This window comes from Ceratotherium simum, chromosome 5, assembly GCF_057802395.1.
Source record: "Ceratotherium simum simum isolate JZ-2026a chromosome 5, ASM5780239v1, whole genome shotgun sequence".
Taxonomy (NCBI): domain Eukaryota; kingdom Metazoa; phylum Chordata; class Mammalia; order Perissodactyla; family Rhinocerotidae; genus Ceratotherium; species Ceratotherium simum.
Genome location: NC_141904.1, coordinates 48,050,439 through 48,066,615, shown reverse-complemented (window position 1 = coordinate 48,066,615; position 16,177 = coordinate 48,050,439).

Genomic DNA, 16,177 nt, shown 5'->3' with positions numbered 1-16,177 from the left:
GTATTTATGTGAGTAAGACAAGGCCTTCATTAGTCAAGCCACCCCTGTGGCTGGGTTTCTGTTGTATGCAGGTGAGGGAGACTCAGTCAGAATATACTGGAATGGTCACCCCTGTTATTACAGCTGGTGTCTGTGCTGACTGCTCAGTGCATTGTTCTGGTGCAACTGGTTATCTAGAAATACATGGGCTGGAGCTGTGAGTCACAGATTATGGGTCTTGGACTTGGGAGCTGATGAAGAGTCTTAGAAAATAGGGAAGAGCTTCTAAAAGGTGGGTGTGGAGGGGGCTAGGCAGCAAGAAACAAGCATAGGAAGAGGGAAAGATTAAGTCAAGTCATTGCTGTTCAATAACGGTCATTTCCCACCAGCACCCAGAGTCACCCTCACAGCCAGGTTGTTCATGGGCCCCACACAAGACTAGGGAGGTGACATGGGAGAGCTGAGGCCTCAAAGATGGGCAGAAGTGAGTCAGAATCTTGGATTCCTCACTGATAAACTGTGTGATCTTGGGAAAGTCACTTAGCCTCTCTGAGTTTTTGTCTGGAAAAAGAGGTAATGTGACTTACAAACGGAGATATGCAAAAAAAAAAAAAAAAAAAAACCAGTTTCAAATAAACTGAGGAGGAAATGGAGGAAAACAGGCAGACACCAGTGAGTCAGGCCACAGAGGGTGTGCCCCAAGGTTCAGGACACTTGCTGGAGGCCCTCCAATAGTCAGCCCAGCAGCCAGTGAAAAGAGTGAAACACGTCTATTCTCAGATTCTCAGGACTCACAGAATCAGGCAAGGTAGTTCCCCGGAAGACACACAGCCGTTCTTGGTACCGGATTCAAGGAAAGAAATGTCTTCCTTGGGTCTTCTCTGAGAAGACATAGACATGGTGAAGCCTGTTCTAAAGTATTTTACATAAGACCATCTGGAAAAAAGTGGTTAAGTTAGTTTGGAAAGCCCCATCTATCAGATCTCCTTGGAGAGTTCCGCGATGTATTAAAGGCTCCGTAAATCTCACAGCAAACAAACTATCTTCCAGAGCTTCTGGAGCACAAAGAGTATCTTCAACTTCTTCTTCCTCTTGTTCCTGTTTTTCTGGAGCCGCTGTTATTAGAGTATCACGGAGCATTCGATGGCAACTACTGGGCAACGTAATCAACGTCCTTAACTAGATCCATCAAGTAGGTACAGCAGTGTGCTTCAAAGAGCTATTTTAATCTTTTTGTGTGTGTGTGTGAGGAAGATTAGCCCTGAGCCAACATCCATGCCAATCCTCCTCTTTTTGCTGAGGGAGACTGGCCCTGGGCTAACATCCGTGCCCATCTTCCTCCACTTTATATGGGACACCACCACAGCATGGCTTGACAAGTGGTGCGTCGGTATGTGCCTAGGATCGGGACCCGGACCGCCAGCCAGCAGCGGAGTGTGCACACTTAGCTGCTGCGCCACAGGGCCGGCCCCCAAAGAGCTAGTTTAAAATGGAACACTCCGCAATGTAGGTCAGTGATGACATGCTGGAACACGCTTCAGGAAGAGGCGGGAAGTGGAAGGCAGCGTCTACCTCACGCTAGGCATTCAATAAACGTGCGTAGATTAATCTCCCCTTTCTGGACCCAGAGAACCATCCCTTGCTGAGGGATTAGGGCCATTCTTAGTGTATGAGCTATTCCTTTCTTTTCAGATTACATGAGTTGAAATTTCCCTTTTATGGGTTTTCTAAAAGCAAAAGTATAAGTCCTGGACACCTTAATGGAGAGGAAGTGTATTACGTGTAACTAAACACATATTTTCCCCAACAGGAAGGTCGCATGAGTAAGGGAAAGAAAGGCCTGGTGAGGTGAGGTTATTCCTGGGGCCTCCTGCAGAAACCCTGGGCCCACTTCTGGAGTACAGCCAGAAAGGAATGGCAGCCTGAAGGCTTGACTGTAGCAGCCCAGGCCAGTTTCTTTGAGTGGGTTGGTTTTGTAGGTTCTATAGAACTAAGAGGCTGCCGCTCAAAGTTGCCTCCACTCACTCATTGTCTTCCTGGCTTGTGATCTGGCTCTTCTTAAATCTTTTGAGCATGAAGATGGGGTGGAAGTCATATGGAGAGAAGTCTGACAGGCATCAATACAGGCTTGGAGACTACTGGGAAGTTCACTGACTAGTCTCATCCAAGGAACTGAAGATCTAAAGCAGTGTTGCCTGAAGGTATGAGACTCCTGGGGTACTTGATAAAAATCCGGAAATCCAGGCTGCATTCCAAACCTGTCTAAATCTGAATTTTCAGGGCAGGATACTGGGAATCTGTATTTTAACAAGTCCCAAGTGATTGTTATGACTGGGCAGGCCCGGTGGCTCAATACTCTGCTCCTTGTCTCCTCATTATTGCTTCATGCCTGATGACCAGAGCCGTGTCCTGGGTTCAGACATCCCAGGGAAGGCTGCTGGGGAGAGGGCAGGCAGGGTGATTGTGTCCTCCTGAGTTCATATGTGTGAAGCATTTGAAATGGGCCTTGAGGGCTACCTCCAGTTCTTCCATCCCAGCACTTCTGAGCCTACTCAACATCCATATCCAAGGTTTGTCCAAGACCCAACTTGTCTATAAAACTTTCAGTAGCAACCCCAACTCCAGGCAGTCTTTTCATTCTGCCTCATTGCCTCCATCAGTGTTTCTCAAACTTTAATGTGCCTACATGCCATCTGGGGATCTTGCTAAAAATGCAGATTCTGATTCAGTAGGTCTGAGGTGGGGCTTGATATTTGGCCTTTCTGATAAGCTCCCTGGTGATGTGGATGTTGCTGGTCCACCAAGCCCGTGCTGAACAGCGAGGCCCTACATAAAACCAGTTAGCACTGTTGTTTATTCCTTCCAACTGTTTAATGCAAAGAATAGGACTTACATTTCCCCTGTACATCCCATAATGCTTAGCTCCATACTGCGTCCATAGACAGTCCTTTCTAGATGTTTGGTGAGCACCATAGGAGCTACCAGAAAATCACAAAAACCAACCTGATTCTTCAGAGTTTCATGGATTGGAGCTAGGATCACGGGCAATTAAAGAGAAGAAAACATCTTTGCCTCTCTCTCCTCCTCAGGCTGCCTCAGTTTCGATTCCTGTGTTGAAATCCCCTCTCCTCACCTGTTCTTTCACCTTTTGTCTTAGTTTCTGTAGAAGGATTGAAACTAACAACCTTTGATTATAAGTACTTAGAGTAATTTCCTTCTCACAGGTTTTAAATTATCTGCATGACTCATCTCTCCTTTTGCTTTTTGAAAGTCTATATCTCCCTGTCCCCTACTCACCCCAAGGCCCACTCATTCCTGGGATGTGTCACAGTTGCTTTGTCAGTTTCCCTGAGAGGCACTCAACCTTGCTTTGTTACATCAACCTCCTCTCCGGGGCAGAGAGACTGCTGGTGCCTCCCCCATCCACATCTTATTAGCCCCTTCTTGGCTGTTTCCACACATAGCCTCAGCTGTCGCTCTTGTATTGCTGGGCTTTCCACAGAAGACCCACACAACCTCCAGGAGAAAGGGGATGATTCACAGGTCATAGAGGATATATACACAGCTAAGACCAAGACGAAGCTCAGAAACTGATGGGTTCTTATCGTTTCATTGCTGTTCACTTCACCCCAGGTCACTGGACAATGTCCAAGTTGTCATACTAACATATGTAGACCAGCTGATAGTGGGAGAGAACGGGCACTGGCCCGGACTAGGGGCAGGGAAAGTGGCTGGGCTGCCGAATTGCACTTAAAGGAGTAGATGTCATACAGAGCCTCCTACACAGGGTCCATTGGGGTGTGCTGACCCAGGTTCCTGATTCCATCCACACAGCTCAGTCCAGTGGGTGGGGCCTGGTGGTAAAAGTACAGATGCCACCTAAATCTGCGTTCAAAATCCAGATGATGTGTCCTTCAGGGCCACACTGCAGATCAGGAGTATAAAGAAGGCTGAGGCCATCCAGAGCAAGGGGAGAGGAGCCTCTGCAGCTCAGCAGGATTTCAAGGCCCCACAAAGATGAACTAGAATTCACAGGGGGTACTATCAAGCCAGAGTCAGAAATCACTGCTCCAGAGACTTAAAGGGTGCCAGAGTTTCTCTTTCCTCCACAATGAAGACAGCCTGATACAAGGTATAAGACTAGAATTTGAAGGCATGACTACTTTTGGGGTGGGGGTGGTTGAAAGGAGATACATGTGCTTTCCCCTTTATATTGTTATTTTTTAAGGTGTGCTGAAAGCAGAGTTGCAATCTGATTGTTAATCTAGGGCAGTTTGCTTTGCTAGAAGCAACCATTTCGAGGGGAAACCTGCTATCTGTGGTATAAAGTCTAGTTCCTTATCTCAACAAGGTGTGACTTTCAGCACATGTTTCTATTGGGTTGTTTTTGTCCTTTTCTTGCAAATTTGAAAGAACTCTCATTTTATAGATATCAACGCTTTATTGACCATCTTTGTTGCAAGTATTTTTTTCCAAACAATTATTTTTATATTGGATTTGCTATGGTCTGTTTTGTTCTACAAAAATTTGAAAAATTTGTGTAATCAAATATCTTTATCTTTTATAGCTTCTGGATTCTTTTGTCACTATCGTTAATATAAGGGAAACATTGATTTTTTTGTGTTCCAGGAGTTTTTTTCTCTTGGGTTTTCTAGGTATATGAACATGCACGGTTTTGCCGATTCTTTTTCTTGTTGTACTCACCGTACTTGTTAGACCCTCTAAGACAATATTAAATTATAATGGTGGTGGTGGCAGCCCTCTATATATGGGTCCTGAACCTAATTGGCTTAGTTTCAATATTTTACCATTTGGGGTAATATTTCTGGAGGATTTTGGTAGCAGATTTCATCACGAATAGGTTCACAATGTCATCTCTTTTAGAAATAATTGATGCTATTTTATCAAATGATTTCTCAGTATCTATTAATGCAATCATTTGGGTTTTGTTCTTTAATTTGTTAATCTGATGCATTAAGAGAATAGAGCTCCTAATCTGGACCACCTTTTCATGATTAGATAACATCACTTGACCTTGGTATACTATTCTTTTGATGTACTGCTGGATCTTATTCACAAATGTTTGACTTTACTTACAGATTTGTAAATGAGATTGCTACATAGTTGCATTCTATCTTTAAAATAGGCTGGCTTCACAAAATTACATGGGGAGTTTTCCATTGTCTTCTATGAGCTGCAATAATTTAAATATCATAGAAACGATCTATTCTTTATAGGTTAGGTAGAACTTAGCTGTGAAAACATCTGGTTCTGGTATCGTTTTTTAAAGTAGACATTAGTTTACCTTTCTAATTTTTCTATATTTGTCAGTCTATTCATATTTTTCACTTCTTGGGTGAATTTTGATAATTTAAAATTTTATAGGGGCCGGCCCGATGGCGCAAGCAGTTAAGTGCGCGCACTCCGCTGCGGTGGCCAAGGGTTTGCTGGTTCGGATCCCAGGTGCGCACCAACGCACCGCTTGGCAAGCCATGCTGTGGCGGTGTCCCATATAAAGTGGAGGAAGATGGGCATGGATGTTAGCCCAGGGCCAGTCACCCTCAGCAAAAAGAGGAGGATTGGCAGATGTTAGCTCAGGGCCGATCTTCCTCACAAAAAAAATAATAAATAAAATAAAATAAAATAAAATTTTATAGGTGATCTCCCATTTCCTTAAACTTTTGAAACGTGTTGCCACAGTGCTGTATGTAGAGTTCATCTATAATTGTTCATCCCTTTCATATTTGTGAGTATGTCTCCTTTCTTAACTCTGATGAACGGGTAGCTCACAGAAGAGCAAATCCAAATGGCTAAAAAATATACAAACATGTGCAAACACACAGATCACATTAAAAGTGAAATATCACTTTATGCCCATCATACTAACCACATTTGGAAGAGTGGAAATGCTTGGTATCATGAGTTGGTGGAGGGTAGAGAGAAGTGAGAGGTTTCCTTACACACTGGCTGTAGAAAAGTAAATTATGATAATAGTTTCAGAAAATAATCTGGCAGAGTCTTTCAAAATTTAAAACACATATCCTGTGCCCCACCAATCTCACCGGGAATCAATGCCATAGAAATAAAAGTACCAGTGACCGGCTTGGGATATTTAAGTAAAAAAAGACAAAACAAAAAAACCTCTGGAAAGTGGTTAATCCCAAATACTAAAAAGGTTCAATAAATTATGGCCCATCCACATCCTAGAATATTATTTTCTATTAAAAAGAAAGAATTAGAGCTAAATCAGGTGATTTGGAAGAATTTCCACAAGGTATTGTGAATGAAAAAGTAAGATGCAAAGAACTGTGTATTATGTGTTGAAAAAAGTGGCAGGAAAAGCCCCTAAACTCTATGTATGGCTATGGTGCATGAGGACAGAGAACATGGGCCATTTGTAAGACTTGGTGGGTATCAGATAGAGGAGGGGAGAGAGGATAGAGAGAATGGTAGGAAAAAAAGAGAGAGACAAAAAAATTCTACTAAAACGAAAAACCCTCATATATGCATGTATAATACAATCCCATAAATGTAAAATTATAGATACTAATGTGTATTTTTGCATAAAGAAACTAGGAAAAAAGATGGGGAGTTAAGTATCTATCTGTTTAATGGAGGGATGTCCATAATTTACAATAAAGTGAAAAATTAGAAAGTTGAAGCAAAACAAGTACCATACAATGCTATATTAGTGAAAGTAAGGAAAGAGAACTCTGCTTGTGTAGATAAGCTTGTATTTCCCTTTGTGCGTGAGGGGACGGGGAAGGGAAGATGATTGCCTTTGCTTTTATACATTTTATATATTAAGATTTCACTTGCAACAACATATATGTATTATTTTTGTAATCTGAAAATCATCAAAGAAGGAAAAGAAAAGCATAAAGTAGAAAGTAAAACTAAGCAGTGATTATTATTAACATTTTAAAATATATACTTCTGATCTTTTCTCTATAAAAGCCTTTCACATACTCATTGATAGTAGTTGGCTGTCCCTCTTTTTTTTTTGCTGAGGAAGATTCACCCTGAGCTTCCTCTTTTTGCTTGAGGAAGATTTGCCCTGAGCTAACATCTGTGCCAATCTTCTTCTATTTTGTATGTGGGTTGGCGTTACAGCATGGCCACAGAAGAATGGTGTAGGTCTGTGCCTGGGAACCAAACCCGGGCTGCCGGAGTGGCGCGTGCTGAACTTAACCACTAGGCCACAGGGCTGGCCCTGGTTGTCCCTCTTCTTGTGGTGTTAGTAGCCACTGATGATCGTTGCCTGGATGTATTAATTCATTAGGGGTTACAAAGTGGGGATATCATCATTCTATTGTTTCTTCTTTATTTATTAGCTGGACTACTTCCATAAAGAGAAACTTTTCCTATTTGATTGCAATAGTAATTTTAAGGACTATACTGATTAGATATTCTTGCTGCAGCAAAAGTCAGTATTTAGTCTTTACACCCCCACATACATTGTGGCAGGTTGAAGATGGCTGCAGAATCTTTGACATTTCTCCCATTGAGGGATGGGGTTTATGTCCCCTCCCTTGAATGTGCGTGGGCTCTGACACTTCTTTGACCAATAGACTATGGCAGAAGTGATACTATGCCCGTTTCTGGGCTGAGGCCTTAAGAGGCTGGAAGCTTATCTCTTAGAACAGAGCCATGGGCAGTTATATAAGAAGTCCGGCTACCCTGCTGGAGACACCAGGAGGAGCCCTGAGACCACTTAGAGAGAGAAGGAAGCCCAGCCACACCTAGCCTCTCAGCCACCCCTACTAAGGGGCCAGGCTGTGGGGGAAGCTGTCTTGGATCCTCCAGATCAGCCTAGCCACCAGCTGAATATGGAGAATTGCTCAGCCAAGCCCTTACCAAATTTCTGACCCACAGAATTGTGAGATATAGTACAAAGCTTGTCATCTTAAACCATTAAGTTTTGGGGTCATTTGTTATGCAACCCTGGAACACACCACACAGACACACACACACAGACACACACACACACACAGACACACACACACCATTCAACACTTGTTTCTTAGAATTTTTAAGTCCTGAAAGTACTCTTGTCTGAGCAGCATACTTGACCAAGTCCCTGTTATCTGTCTCAGAATAGTTCTTCACTAGTTTCTCTGAATCTAATTCTTCACTAGTTTCTCTGAACCCTGTCTCCAGTCCAATCCAGTGTCCCCTGCTACCAGATCAAACTTCTTAAAATAACCTTTCCTTTGTGTCCGCATCAGTCAAGTTTCTTCGGAAAGCTACTGAAACCAAATGGATTTGTTGGAATGGTGCACAGGAAGTTTATGGAATGGAAAGATGAGTTGGGCAGCCTGGCATCAGGAAGAACAGGAACTGCAGAAACTCTGGGGACCTCAGCAGCAGGGGTTCACGGACACGCTCTCCAGAGCTCTGCCTTTAGACAGCTCAGTTCTACCCTCCTTTGGTCCCAGAATGGTCTCATTCAAAGGTTCAAAATTATCTTATTTGAAAATTTCAGATCTGATCACTCAGTGTGGGTTAGCCCCACAGCCAGGGAGCAGCGTGAGTGGCATGCACATGGTCGTTGTGGGAATTTCTGTGAGCTGATGGATGCCCCTTTGGATGTTTATCACAGTCCACCCTTTGGCTCCATGTCAACACACACTTGACTTTCTTCCTGATTATCCAAAGGTGACCCTAGATAACAGGCTATCTGCAAAAGCACTCAGTCCCTCCATGCGGCTTGGTGGGTGGGGGTTGGAGGAATAGCTTCAAGTTGTCACCAACTGCTGCACCTGGAAATGTGTTCTTGAGTTTACTGTCATCCAAGTCCATGCTCTCCCAGTGATGTCAATTTCTATTGGAGTTTCATTGTGATCCCAAATTGATAACCTGCAACCTATGAACCAAATGTTAAGTTTGACCATGACCAACATAACTCACATCAATAATGGGATAAGTAAAGAGGGATGAGAATCACAGGCAGAAATAATACTTATTTTTGCAACTAGCATTTAAGACCCCTCCTCCACTACTACTATATGTTCCCCTTTCCTTTGCCTTGGGTGGAGTTCTTTGAAGTGGCCCAATCTGTCATTCCTCAGCCATCTGAGACATCTATAGACCTATCTGTATAGGACTGCGATAGTTTCTAACTCCTACTTTTGGGTATAATTGAATAAGGAGATGCATAAAATGTTCCCCTAGATTTCACACGTATGATATATACTCTTCTAGAATATACACCTTTTTTGGGGGGCCATTTCTCTGGTTGTGTAAGGAAATGACAACATGGTCAGGTGGCATTCTCAGTTTCCAACTAAGAACTTTTTTCGGTCACTTGGGCACTAAAACCTTAAGACAGTGGAGCCTAGAGATGTGCGGACAGGAAGTAACATTTATGAGTGGATCATTAGGTAAAAACAAGAGATTTTTGTGTCACTACCCCCACCTCTTCTCACCCATCTCCACCTTGTGATCCCTGGACCTATACATTCTGGCTCTGATTCAGAGGCTAGATCATCTTTAAGATGTGGTCTTAGTTCGCAACTTAGCTAAATGCTTACATAATTTAAAAAAATCTATTGACTTTTCAGGTACAGTAAGAAAAGCATAACACCAATGCATCTTTAGCCTTCTTATAAGACTTCCCGAAATATCTATAGTTCTTGAAATAACCACACAGATGTCACTCTCTTTTTGCTGTTTTAACTCCTTGTGAGTCACAAGAGACAAAATAGCACATAGGTTTTTGACAAGTGCTCAGTAGGAATATAATTTATGTAAGGATTTAATGCCTTTTAAAAATGGGATTGAGGTAATATAAGGTAGGTAAAAAATATGGTTAAAAGAATCTAATTTTGACTTCAACTTTGACCTTAATCATTGGAAGAGCAAAAAGTTAGACGCCTGTATCAACATCATTTTTGGGATTTCTGAACTTATGCATAATCAACGGTCATGAGCTCACGTAGCTCCCCATCATAATAATGCATGTGACATAAACAAGCATAAGTTTATCGGAAATAACTGAATATTCAGTTCCAAATATAACTAAGCATTTAGATGTAACTCAGAGTGAAAAATCTCCTTACATGTTTTATATGTTGAAATTCTATCAACCAATTGAAATGTAAATGTACATTGAATGTTGCAAAAGTAAAATGCTGCAAAAACTGATAATATAAGCTGTCAATTTTATGTGTAAAACTTAAGATATTTAAAATGGTTAAATAAATAGAAAGACATAGAATGGAGTTAAAACAAGTAATAAGAGAGAGTACATGTTATTTGGATGCTATAGGAAGCACATTGTGTCAGTTTTGGGCTGAGAGATGTTTATAAACATTATAATGTTTTTAATGTTATATATTTTTAATGTTATAAATAACATTAAAAAATAGAATAAAGAAGAAGAGAGGTTATGGGGATTCAATTACATAATTTTGATATTTGTAGAGTTGTTTGATTTGCTAGAATTATTCATAAAATTAAACAAAAATAAACTTTAAGACCTGTAAGTAATTTTTAGTTTATTTAATTCAATTTCAGCCAGGAATTTTTCCAGAAAACTTTCTATTTGAGATTTCCTCTCATCCTGTGAGGACAAATTAAAAGTAGAACGTCAAGATTCCCATCTCAAAACCCAAAAGGACTCTGGAAGAATGTACAAAACTATGCATGATAAACTTTCTTTGATATAGACAAAAAAAAGAATATAAGGTATAAAGAAGAAAAGGACATGTTGGGAAAAAGGGGGAAACCAAAACATATTTTATTGGGGCCGGCCGCGTGGCTTAGTGGTTAAGTGCACACACTCTGCTACTGGTGGCCCGGGTTCGGATCCCGGGCTTGCACAGACGCACCACTTCTCCGGCCATGCTGAGGCCGCGTCCCACATACAGCAACTAGAAGGATGTGCAACTATAACATACAACTATCAACTGGGGCTTTGGGGAAAAAAAAGGAGGAGGATTGGCAATAGATGTTAGCTCAGAGCCGGTCTTCCTCACCAAAAAGAGGAGGATTAGCATGGATGTTAGCTCAGGGCTAATCTTCCTCACAAAACAAACAAACAAACAAACAGAAAACATATTTTATCTCACTAATCAAACGTGGAAACATCTGCTTCACAAGAAGCTTTTACAAAGACATGATCTTCATTTTCAAAAGACAATTGAAAACATAGGGCTAAAATTTAAACAAAATCTTGTTAAAATGATTGCTAGATGTTGCCAACCATCAGAAGTTAAAGGATTTTGAGATTTGTCCAGGCTGTGAATTCTAGATGCAAAGACCCTCCTAGAAAACATTTGACTGTTATGCATTCTGCTGTGCACAAAAGGATTACTGACAGTACTAAGTGTGCTGGTCTTGTGTCTGAGGCCCCTGATATTCAGACATGCAGAGACAACCAGATATCTTTTTTTTTTTTTAAGTTTGAGAGCACACTGGAATCACACTGAATTCTATTATGCTTTCTCTTTATTTGCTTATCAAGATATTTCTGTTATCAAGAGATAAAAACATAGTGACTCTGAAGGAAAAAATATATATTGAATGGAAAATCAATACAGCAAAATGCTCTGTAATTGTCATTGATAACGGAAAACACATGGTGAAACTGTGAGTGCTTTAGGGATCAGGAGCATGCAATGTTTGTTCACACCTTTCAGTTGTGTTTTCAGAAAGTTCCTACAACACAGCAGAATGTAACAGAATTGCTGGTCATAAGCAAAGATGTAAAAGGCCACTTGCCTTATTCAGTTTTTAGCCAAAGATAAACTATATGACACAGACAAGATAGCGAAACTGCTCTGATACAAATGTATCCAAAATGCTCAAACAAATGGCATAGCATCCATGATGCGTTAGAAAGGCGGCTTCAGCAAAAACATGTGTAATAATAAACTTTGCAGATTACAGTACTGACATAGTAGAACTTGCTAACAACCAATAGTTGCTTGTGGAAAAATGGCTGATTTACTGGAACCCACTGAAGAAGTCATCTTGAAAGCGCAAGTATTTCTCACTTGATACTGCTGTAAAGATCTTGCTGTCCTTCCATTCCAGAGGAGTGCGTGCAATGAAAGCTGAGAGGCAGGTGGAATCTGAGACAATTTTTAAAAATATTTAATGCCAATCACATTGTCCCGTGCACATTATTAGATTCAAGGTTTAAGAACAAACTTTTCTCAAGGGCTAATTTGGAACTACAGGTGCATGGATAAATATTAGAAATTGAAAAATGGAAGTGAAGGCAATAATCAAATCCTGTGTCTTCTCTTCGGTTCCCCAGAAGGCAGAGCCAGAGATCAAGGCTTACGTGGAGGGCTATGGGATCTCAGGCAGCAGAGGTGAGGGAAGGGTGCTGAAGCAGGGAAGGAGAAAGGGCCAGTACAAGCAAGCGTTGTGGTTGCTACCACAGGTGCTGGTTGTTAGAGCTCTCAGGACTGCCTGAGACGCTGAGATGCTTCTTGGGATTGTCCACCTGGGTTTGGAGGTGGACACATTGCTCCAACAGCTCCTATCTCCCCTTGGTCAAAGCTTTGCCCCACTGGACATCAATCAAGTCCCCTGCTCTTCCAACTTGCAGGTGTGGGTGCTGAGCATCAATGGAGGAGTCCTGGGATAGGTGGTGAGAGGCATGGCCCAGCTCAGACCAGGTGCCATCAGGCCACATCTGTGGGGTGACTGGAGTCCCCAGCAGAAGAGGCTGAGAGGATTGGAAGTGACTCCTAAGAGGTGTCCAAATAGTCAGTTTCTGAGGTATTTATTCAGAAGGCATCTTCTTCAAACAGTGCACAAACAATGAAACTGCATTATCACCAGCAATGATATCTGTAATTCCAGGAGTTGAAGAGGAGGTGAACTGTCACCTTAGTTGATTGCCGGGAGAGATAAGGAAAGGAAAGCTTAGTAACTCAACATCACCACGAGGACTTCCCCATACTGGCACAGCAAACACAAAACCCTGCTCCTCCACCAACCTTGGTGGGAAGTGAGTAACTTCTAGTATCTTACCTGTGCTGCGTAGTGACCACAGGAGCCACTGAAGGCTGACGGTGCAGAGAAGTGATTATCTCTACACCACGGTGTCAAACTTTAAAAATTAGAGCACTCACTCTTAATAATACAATTACAATTATAATTGCATTTTTAAATAAGATTTCAGATTATTTTTAAATCCCAGCCATTTTTCCTATGATGATGACCAACAGATTTGGCCTTAGTTGTGGCCAGATATTGATTTTTAGCTAAACGTGTGTTGATTGGTCTCTAATTTAATATCGTCTTAATAATCTAATAATATTTTAGGGATTTTATTGGATGTTTGCTCTTTGTTTGGGTTACTAAGAAGCACATGGACAAGTTTGTGTTCACTCTTTCAATTGCCAGGCCCTTATAGTATGCAACAAGGAATTCTGTCTATGGTTTAATCTTACTCTCCTGGTCTTGTTTTCTTTTTGCTCTTATTTCCTCGTATAATAACATAAAATTTTTTAAAGTTCCTTTTTATGAAAGTTATAGTAGTGCATAGTTAAGAAATCACAAATAGCACCTCCTGTTCCCCATCTCCCCACCCCCTGCCCACCCCTCCGGGACAACCACTTTCATTTCTATTGGCTATTTTTCTTGGCGCTTACCTACATGTTGTTAAGTTAAATGCTTCCATTGCTACTTCATGGTGTATCAATTTTAGACATTATTGATTGATTTCCTGTTCTTGTGGGTAAGGATTCAGCTCCCTGACGTTCTTCCCCTCCCTACATCCTCTCAATATGGTTATTTTCCAGTTTCTGGTTGAGTGATTAATTAGTCCTCACACTACTATGACTACGTAAATATTATTCGTTGTGGAGCCAACGTGTTGTGTTCCTGGAGTTGATAGTGGCTTCTTTTCTTTTTTTTCCCCACCTGCTTAGTTTTTTTTTTTATACCTTTCACCAATTTTCCAACATGCTCCAACATGATCTGTCAATTATTGCCCAACACTAATTTTTGAAAAAGATCAAAACCCACAAATTTCACATTCTCAACACTGGTCTGGACTGGCTGCTCTGGGAGTCCTGGGGTTCCCTTTGCCCTCCCCTGTGTTGAACCCCATTTCCAGAATCCTAGAGCCTCCTCTTTCTTCCTTACTCCCTCATTTTGCTGAGGCATATATTTTGTCTCTTCTTGAGAAAGCGTAGATTGGAGGTAAATTTTAAAGTCCTTACATGTCGAAAAGTATCTGTCTTCTACCTTCCTACTTGATTAATACTTCGGTTCTGGTAGATTTCCAAGTTGAATGTAACATTTTCTCAAAATCGTGCAGCGGCTGCCCCGCTGTCTCTCATCAGACAGTGTTGTTACTGAGAGGTTGATGCCAGGTCCGTTTCTGTGCCTTTTTGTTGCCTTGTTTTTTCTCCTTGAAAGCTCTCAGCATACTTATCTAGCCTTGCTGTTCTGAAAGTTCGTAAGGATGTGCTTTGGAGAAGGTCTGTGTCCAGTTATTGTGCTGGGTACTTGTTGCCCCTTCGTTCTGGAGACCTGTGGACTTTGCTCTGGGAACTTTTCCTGGGTCACTGTTACTACTACTGCTGCTACCACCATTACTACTGCTGCAGCTGCTAGTGCTGCTACTGTTACTGCCACTGCGGCTACTGCTACTATTGCTACTGCCACTGCTGCTGCTACTGCTCCTCCTCCTCCTCCTCAGACTACTACTCCATCTCCTCCTCCTCCCAGCTTATAATACCCTTTCCAACATTTTTTTTCTATTCTCATACTCCTTTGGTCAAATTTTGGACACCATCCTGCACGCCACCTCCCTTCCCCCCCATGACTGACTTCCATTTCTTCTCGTTCTCTCCCATTGCTCAGTGGTTAAGGGTATGGGCTGTACAGCCAGATCCTGGTTTCAAATCCTGGCTGCCTCTTGCCATCTGGGAGGCCTTAGCAAGTTTACTTAAACTTTGTGCCTCAGGTTTCATAACTGTGAGATAGGCATAATAATCCCTACATGAGAGGGTTGTTATGAGGATGAAATGAGCTAATATATATAAAACTCTTAGATCAGCTCCTTGGAAAATAATAAAAATTGTTATTATTATTTCCTATTTCTACTCAACTTTATTTTTCAAACCTTCTGTTAGCTTTTCTTTTTAAATTTCTGATATTATATTTTTAATTTCCAAGAATGTTTTCCTATTTTCTGATTGTTCTCCCTCTCTCCCCCGCTTTTCTCATTGCTTCAGGCATCCACATTCTTCTTTTGTCTCTCTGAGAATGTCTATTCCATGTTTGTTTGTTTGCTTTTAGTTGTTTCATGCCCCCATGTTTCTCTCTCCTCTGAGTTCCTGTTCTCCTAGATGTTAATTCCAGACACTCTCTTCCATGTAGGCAGTTGTTCTCAGATGTCTGGCTGTCCCAGGCATTCCATTTATATTTAGGAGTGAGACACTAAAGCTGATGGGAAACACTGAGTGGGCAGGGCTTGTCCACTGGCAGGCAACTAATCTAGTGATTAGATAGTGAGATGACATTTATGTTGGGGGACCCCCTGCACATTAGTACCTGTAGGTATTTTTCTCTGGGGTCATTGTTTCTGCAGAGGAGAATCTTCTAATCTCCTGCTTGGAGAGTTAGTGCCTGGCTGCAGAGTTTTTGAAAGTGGGGCTGAGGAAGGGGCTAGCAGTCTCAATATTTGGCACAAGACTATGCACTAACCCCTTGGTGTGAGTCCAGCACTCACCCTGCTCTCCTGAGTGTGGAGACCTTCAGGTTTATTTACTCCAGAGACACCTGAGGGTCTCTTATGGGGATGGGGTAGGATAGTTACCTGGCCTGTGCAGGGTGGGGCCCTCTAACTACCCCTTATGGAGAGTTTTAACTAATTGCCCTTTGTTCAACTTTGAACTTCAATTCCAGCTTCCACAGTACTTGGTACCTCTGAGTTTCAAGAATGTCCAAAGTTCTGAAGAGCTCAACTGGCTTGTTTCTCATTGTTCTTAGCAAATTCCTCAATAGGACTTCCCATCATCTACAGGTCCAGTTGATTCTAAATGACTGTGGGTTCATACCAAGACCAAGACCAAGAGGCTACATGGGACGTCAGCCTATTACCTTCCACCTTATGCTGTGAAATAAACTTCTTTCTTTCTTTTTTTTTCTCCCCAAAACCCCAGTACATAGTTGTGTATCATAGTTATAGAGTTGTAGCTCTTCTATGTGGGACGCCGCCTCAGCA